General features: G+C 46.1%; 1 protein-coding gene across 1 annotated transcript in view; it reads right to left on the reverse strand.

Annotated features, from left to right (window-relative positions):
- Window positions 1–8,133, reverse strand: part of LOC131203912 (uncharacterized) — a 38,239-nt gene that overhangs the window by 26,303 nt on the left and 3,803 nt on the right. The gene's annotated exons all lie outside the window — the stretch shown is intronic.

Below are 8,133 nucleotides of genomic sequence, written 5' to 3' on the forward strand. Positions count from 1 at the left end.
CACACACACAGATACATACATACAAATATAAAAGAAAGAAGAAAAAAACATATGGACTTTCTGTTCCCAGAATTCTCATCTGTGGCTACTGCTGGCTGAAGAATTTTGGGATTTAAACAGAAAGATATCCAGAATGGGGAAAGTTGCAATTAAACCACAGCTTATTTAATCATGGTTGTTGATCCCAACATTAGTTCACACAAATTCTATTTTATATATCACACTGATTGTGGTGGTGGGGAGTTCACACAACAGACAACACACTAAGCCAGTGGGCCTTCTCCTGCCTGTCTCTCATCCCAGCTGAGGTCTCTGACAGCTGGATCCCTGCAACCTGCTTAAGCCCCAAACGCCACTGTGGAATAGACAGAGCATGTGTCACCCATGAAAAATAATCATATTTTATCCTAAAAGGGTGGCCCTGTTCCAGAATCGGATTAAGACTGATTGATGGCCTAAATCCAGCCTCGCAATTGGATTTGCCCCTTGACAGAAGTCAAACTCTGGTGCGTGAGACGAAAACATATGAGACAACACCTTCAAACCAAACTTTTAAACCTTAGTCACCCAGCATATATAAAAAACAAACAAACCCAATACAGATTAAAGTCAAACACACAGCTGATAAGGACAACCCCAAAGAACAATTGAGCAGAGTGTGGCAGGAAAAGAGGGATGGGTATGATACATGGGTGGGTTCTACTAACCTTTACAACCGGTTCGCAACGGGATCCGAGCTTCTGTGCATGCACAGATCACCTACAATGACATCTGGGTCAGTGGGCAGAGCCTCCCACTGGTTTTACTACCGGTTCTATAGAACCGGTCCAAACTGGGAGCAACCCACCACTGGTATGGTAGCCAGGGGCGAAATGCTGCGGTATCCTCTTCCCTTGGAGACCTAAATCTGGGCTTAGATGGTTAAGGGCTGGATTTGCAAAAAATAAAGGTGTCAGGTCTGCCACATCTTCAGCTTACTTTGTGTTGAAAATCTGCACATTGTCAAAAAAAAAAAAAATGAATTGCAAAAGGCCGCAACTGCCTGGATTCCCACATTATTATTCTTCTTGTGCCATATCCATCATCAGACATTGGCAATCATGTTGGCGACCCTATTTTTATCAACAGCCACACAAAAAAGTGCGGTTGAGTTTTGTCCAAACCAGTCCTTTAGATTTTGAAACCATGAGGTTCTTCTTCTGCCTGGACCTCGTTTGCCTTCAATCTTTTCCTGGAGGATTACCGTATTTTTTGGAGTGTTAGACGCACCGGAGTATAAGATGCATCTTAGCTTTTGGGGAGGAAAATAGCGGGGTGGGAATTCTCCCTACCAGGTATTCATCTGGCTAGTCCCAGCACATTAATTCACTCACTGGTTTTGAGGTTGGGGCTGTGCTTCTAAAGCACAGCTGATTGTTGCAGGGAGCAGCAATTAGAAAAGCAGGCAAAGCACGGAAGATCGCTTTGCTCGTGTTGGGGCTGAAAAACAGCTTCAAAAGCACAGCTGATCGTGGGAGGGAGCAGCAATTAAAAAAGCAGGCAAAGCACGGAAGATCGCTTTGCTCGTGTTGGGGCTGAAAAACAGCTTCAAAAGCACAGCTGATCCTCGGAGGGAGCTCCAGTGACTAAAGCAGGCAAAGCGCGGAACAGGTAAGAGAAGGCAGCAGCTGTTCCGGGTAGCCATTTTGGGCACCCCACGGGGTTACATTCGGAGTATAAGATGCACCCAAATTTTCAGCCTCTTTTAGGAGGGAACAAAGTGCGTCTTATACGCCAAAAAATACGGTAAGTGAAATATGGCGTATTTTTCCAGGTGTTGCATCACATCTCCAAAATATTCTAACTTTTGCTTTTTAATGATTTTGATGATTTCCCTTAGCTTTCCCAGGTGGCTTATCACCTCCTCGTTTCTGATTCTGTCAACCCAACTTATATGTAACAGCCAATTCGCACATACACTACGTCAAAACATGACAATATCCAAATTCCTGGTAAGAGCTTGGTGTGAATGAAGCCCACAGCGGCTGAAGAATTGGCCACTGCAGATTCATATTGTTGTCTATATAAGGACAACAGCATCAGCCAATTGCAAAAGGCAGCTTTAATTGCAAAAGGTAAGCTTTACACCTTACAACATCTTTATTATTATTAAACAACAGGAACTGGCCAAGCCAGTACTCAACAGGTGAACAAAAATGCAAAATCCGATCAAAACATTCGGCTGCCTGAGACCAACCAAAATCTTGTGTAGATGTGTGTGAGCAAAGAAACCGGTTCTGCACCCACCCACCCCACACACACACACCTGTGAATTTAAACCAAAGCAGGAAGCTAACTTCTTCAATGACAGCTCTCCGTTTTTTCCCACACCACCCATTGAAGGAGGTTTTGGGTGGAACCAGAATTGTGCAACTCCACACACACGACACGTTCCTTCCTTGAAGGCAGCCCGATGCAAAACGACAGGGCTGGAAACAGCGCTGTTCCTACCTAACAGGGCTGGGGTTGGCAGGTGGAGCCCAGCTGGGGTCTCTGACCATGTGACCATCCGCAGGTGGCACGCGGAGCCATATTGGTGGGCACGTGAGCATTGCCCTAGTTCAGCTCTGGTGCGCCAGCTGATTTTTGGGCCTTCTGGGCCCACCGGAAGTTGGGAAATGGGCCATTTCCAACCTCCGGAGAATGGTGGGGAGGCGGTTTTCACCTTCCCCAGTCTCCTAGAAAGCTTCTGCAGACTGGGGAGGGTGAAAAATGGGCCTTCCGGGCCCACTGTGCCATAAGTCCAGGGGGAAGCACGGGGGAGAGCGCGCGTGGGAACGGGGCGCATTGAATTATGGGTGTGGGCATGTGTGTGTGTGAACCACCACCCCACGCTCCCCAACTGGTTGCCCTATAACATTCCAGACAAGTGGCTGTCCAGTCTCTTCTTGAAAGCCTCCAGTGATGAGGTACCCACAATTTCTGGTGGCAGGCTGTTCCACTGCTTAATCGTCCTCACTGTTAGGAAGTTTCTCCTTAATTCCAGGTAGCTTCTCTCCTTGATTAGTTTCCATCCATCAATTCTTGTCTTGCCTTCAGGTGCTTTGGAGAATAGCTTGACTCCTTCTTCTTTGGGGCAGCCCCTGAGATATTGGAAGACTGCTCTCATGTCACCCCTGGTCCTTCTTTAGACTAGACAAACCCAATTCCTACAACCCTTCTTCATTTGTTTTAGCCTCCAGTCCCCTAATCATCTTTGTTGGTTTTCTCTGCATTCTTTCCAGAGTCTCTACAACAGCACGAAGCAATCTCCAACATATTCAAGTTGAGTTTCTCTGTCCAAAAACAAGGGTTTCCAATTTGTTAAATCTAATTTTGGGATCCAGAGGAGGCTACCTCTTTGATCTCGAGACACACACAATCCAAGGCAGCAAACCATTGACCTCAACTTGATGTGGTGTGGGCCTTTTTTGTTTTTTTTAATTACAACCTAATCAACCACATAAAGAAAAAGTCGGGAACCATTGTCCAACGGCTTCCATCTGCATGTTGGGGCATGTTTTATGACTACAGATTTGTGGAAAGGTGCCGCCCATCTAAACATAGCTGCTACTTACTGGTGGCTTGTGGGGGAACTGGTTTTCCCTCTTCTTGAATGCTTTCCTCAAACTTTTGCCTCTAAAGCAAAGCTGGTTTTGAAACCCTGAGAGGAGAGAAGAAAGTCTGAAGTCCCAAACCAGTTTTCCTTGTGAATTTTTAGCGAGGTTTTCTTCTGTTTGCATAACTAACTGCCATTCTTCATACCCTGTTTCCCCGAAAATAAGACATCCCCTGATAATAAGCCCAATTGGGCTTTTCCGCGAATGCAGTAAAATAAGCCTCCCCCCCCAAAAAAATAAGCCCTCCCCAAAAATATTTAAATGCAGAGCTGGAAATCAGGTAAGACGGCAAGAGGAGACCCATCTTGCTCCACACGCCCCAAAATAATAAGACCTCTTGGTTTTTTAGGGCTGTCGGTTAGGACAGGTAGAGGAAAAAGGATGCTGCACTAGAAAGAGACTCTGTGGTAGGGGAACCGGACTCCCAGTTGGCTCCAGAATTCAACAGGGGTGTCCAGTTAGGCTTTTTGAGTGTTTAATGTTGCCGACCACTGTTTTAACTTAAAGGTTTTTGCTTGGGAACACAGAGACCCTGACTTCCTCCTTAGCCTTCCTCCCAAGGGGGACTTGAACACCCACTTGTCAAAAGTTTGAACAAAAGGTGTGTGGTTTTTTTTTTTGGAAGCCCTCACAAGGGTCTGGAAGGGACCCAACATTTGCTTCCTGTTTCCATTGTAACGCGGCTTCCTTGTGAACTGTGTGACGTGCCAATTCCGGTGTGAGTCAACCCTCCTGCCTCGGTGGTCTCGCCCGACAAAGTTCTGGGTGAAAAGATAAGCAGATTGTCCCCACTCATCGCCACAAAAGCAGAAGTGAGAGATGTGGCGGAAAACCCCAATACAACTTGGGCGTGGCTAGTCTAGTGAAGAGAAGGACCAGGGGAGACATGAGAGCATCTTCCAATATTTGAGGGGCTGTCACAGAGAGGAGGAAGGGGGTCAAGCTATTTTCCAAAGCACCCGAAGGCCAGACAAGGAATAATGGATGGAAACTGATCGAGGAGAGATTCAACCTGGAAATAAGGAGGAACTTTCTGACAGTGAGAACAATCAACCCAAGGAACAGAAGTTGCCTTCAGAAATTGTGGGAGCTTCATCCCTGGAAGCTTTCAGTGTGTGTGTGTGTGAGCACCATTTTGGGCCAAGTAGGCCTCTCTGCAGCCTCCTGGGAGCAAAAACAGGCCGCGGTAGTGGAGGGGTGCCACACACACATCTGTACTCCGTTTTGGACCTAAGAGGCCACCCAGCAATTTAACTACCGGTTTACCCGAACCGCTGGTCATTCCCTTCTTTTCGGTGACGGACTTTCAAGTAGCTGTTGCGTCACCCCTAAGCCTTCTCTCCTAGTTTGGGGAGCAGAGTTTGAAAGCCTGAAATGGGTGCCCTAAACATCTTCAGGGCTTAATAATCCCCACTCCTAAATTTAAAAAAAACAAAAACACACACATGCATTTTTGTTCCCACCTGCAGGGAGGATGCTAAGAGCTAGAAAAGAGGCGTTTGGCAGATTGGCATGGCTGCAGGTTTTGCACCTTTGCAGTTGAGAAGGTGGTTTCTCTTCACTTGAGGTTGGAGGCGGAAAATTCTGCCAGATTGAAGTGGATCATCCCAATGATTTCCACTGCATCCAATTTATGGAAAAGCACTTTTTAATCTCTGCACGATCGCTGGCTTGTTGCTTTGCTCTCCTCAGAATGTGCTCTGTGGTGAAGAAGAGCATGTTGCTCTGGTTTGTGTGTCATCGCAACATTTAATCATCCCAGTTATTTTAGTCTGCCTCTGCTGGAATCCACTAGTTTTTGCCGTTTGAGAATCATTGAATATTCCAAAAACAGAAGAGAAGAGAACAAATTAGAATAGAATAGAATAGAATAGAATAACAGAGTTGGAAGGGACCTTGGAGGTCTTCTAGTCCAACCCCCTGCTTAGGCAGGAAACCCTACACCACTTCAGACTCTTCTTAAAAATTTCCAGAGCATTTACAACGTCTGGTTGCAGGCTGTTCCACTGGTTAATTGTTCTAACTGTCAGGAAATTTCTCCTTAATTCTAGGTTGCTTCTCTTCTTGATTAGTTTCTATCCATTGCTTCTTGTTCTGCCCACAGGTTATTTGGCGAATAGGTTGACCCCCCCCCTCTTCTTTGTGGAAGCCCCTCAAATATTGGAAGATTGCTATCATGTCTCCCCTAATTCTCCTTAGCTCTAAGTTGATTCTCTCCATGTATTGTTCCAAAGGTGCTTTTTTTCCAAAAGGCAACTGGACTTTCTGGTTTTTCTTTGAAGAAGCTTCTTGGATGAGAAACAAAACATCTTCAAAGAAAAACTAGAAAGTCCAGTTGCCTCTTGAAAAAAACACCATCGGGGCAACCACAACCTGGAGGACTGAGAATCTCTATAGACATTTCCACCCATTGCTTCTCATCCTGCCTTCAGGTGCTTTGGAGAATAGCTGGACTCCCTCTTCTTTGGGGCAACCCCTGAGATATCAGAACACTGCTATCCTGTCTCCCCTAGTTCTTCTTTTCATCAGACTACCAGTTCCTGCAACCAGTTCTTCATATGTTTTATTTATTTTATTTATTTATTTATTTATTTATTTAATTCGATTTTTATACCGCCCTTCTCCCGAAGGACTCAGGGCGGTGTACAGCTAAAATAAAAACAGACAATACAATATACAATTTAAAATACAAATTAAAAAACTTATTTTATAATTGGCCTAAAAACTTTAAAATATATAAAACTAAAAACCCTTAAAATTGATAATAAAAATTTAAAAATCAGTAAAATTTAAGCCAGCCCCGCGCAAATAAAAAGATGTGTCTTCAGTTTGCGACGGAAGGTCCGAAGGTCAGGTATTTGGCGTAAACCCGGGGGCAGTTCGTTCCAGAGTGTGGGAGCCCCCACAGAGAAGGACCTTCCCCTGGGGGCCGCCAGCCGGCATTGCTTGGCGGACGGCACCCTGAGAAGACCCTCTCTGTGAGAGCGTACGGGTCGATGGGAGGCATAAGGTAACAGCAGGCGGTCCCGTAAGTACCCAGGCCCTAAGCCATGGAGCGCTTTAAAGGTAGTAACCAAAACCTTAAAGTGCATCCGAAAGGCCACAGGTAGCCAGTGCAGTCTGCGCAGGAGCGGTGTTACACGGGAGCTACACGAAGCTCCCTCTATCACCCGCGCAGCTGCATTCTGGACTAACTGAAGCCTCCGAGTGCACCTCAAGGGGAGCCCCATGTAGAGAGCATTACAATAATCCAATAATTTTAGCCTCCATTTACATGGTGCCTGTTGTATGTGGGCTTTATAGATGTTGATTGGGTGTTGATGGGGGCTATTAAGTCATCGGCTGTTGTTTGCTTTTGCTGCTCTCAGCCCTCACCTTCTAAGTACTTGATAAGCCGGTAGTAAATCAGCTGCCCCATTGACTGAGGAGGGCCCCCATTTCCCAAGTTTCAATACTTCCCTGGCTGTTTTTGTGCCTGCTCGTCCAGCAATCTTAGTATCTGCAAAATTGAACATTTGTTCGTTGCAGTGTGTGAGAGACGACTGATGAGTTCAGGTCTCCTTGTCCGACCGCTTGCTTGTGTCCTTGCAACCTGGTGGTTAGCTTCCTCCCTGTCTGTCCTACATATCACAGGGGCAATCCATGCAGGGGATCCGGTAGATTACGTTGGAAGTATCTCCCGCCTCCAAGCCCATTTTGCTCGAACTGTTCACATAGATACCTGCTCTCCAGCTGTTTGATTTGCTGGGTATACCGCTGTGTGTTCTCATCAGTGGTGGGTTTCACATTACTACCGGTTCGCCGCTCATGCTTGCTTTGTGTGCGCGTGTGCCCGGCTCACGTTTGCACCTGACCTTCTACACATGCTCCCGGCCTCAAAAACATGCCTAATAGGATGGCATAGAGCTGGAGTGGGTGGGCCAGGCCTACCTACAATTTCCGCTACCGGGTCAGGTGAACCCTGCCATGTAATGCCCTGTCCTTCAATTTCATTTATGGAGGTGAAGGGCAGTAGAACCTGGAAAATGCAGGGAAGATTGGAATCCAGATCCCTGCTGGTTTATTTTTGGAGAACGAGTGCCAGCACCAAAGAGCTGCTTAGTGGCTGGGCGAGGAAAGACAATTCAAGAATACTCCAAAGCAGGGGTCTCCAACCTTGGTCCCTTTAAGACTTGTGAACTTCAACTGGCTGAGGGACTCTGGGAGTTGAAGTCTACAAGTCTTAAAGGGACCAAGGTCTGCTCCAAAGCCAAACAAGCATGAATATATGTTATTTTTCTGATAAACCTAAAAGGTTCAGGACTTGAAGCGACGGATAAAACTGAGCTCAGTCTATCAGATCATACAAGTGTAATGTAGAATGGAACAGATTTTGGAGGCCTAGCTCAAGTCCTCACCCAGTTTGGGAATCCACTAAGAGATGCTAACATGCTAAAAAATGCAGTTATTGCTGAATGTTGGTTGGAGACAGGAAAGATTTCTGACTGAAAAGGCT

Source organism: Ahaetulla prasina, chromosome 9, assembly GCF_028640845.1.
Source record: "Ahaetulla prasina isolate Xishuangbanna chromosome 9, ASM2864084v1, whole genome shotgun sequence".
NCBI lineage: Eukaryota > Metazoa > Chordata > Lepidosauria > Squamata > Colubridae > Ahaetulla > Ahaetulla prasina.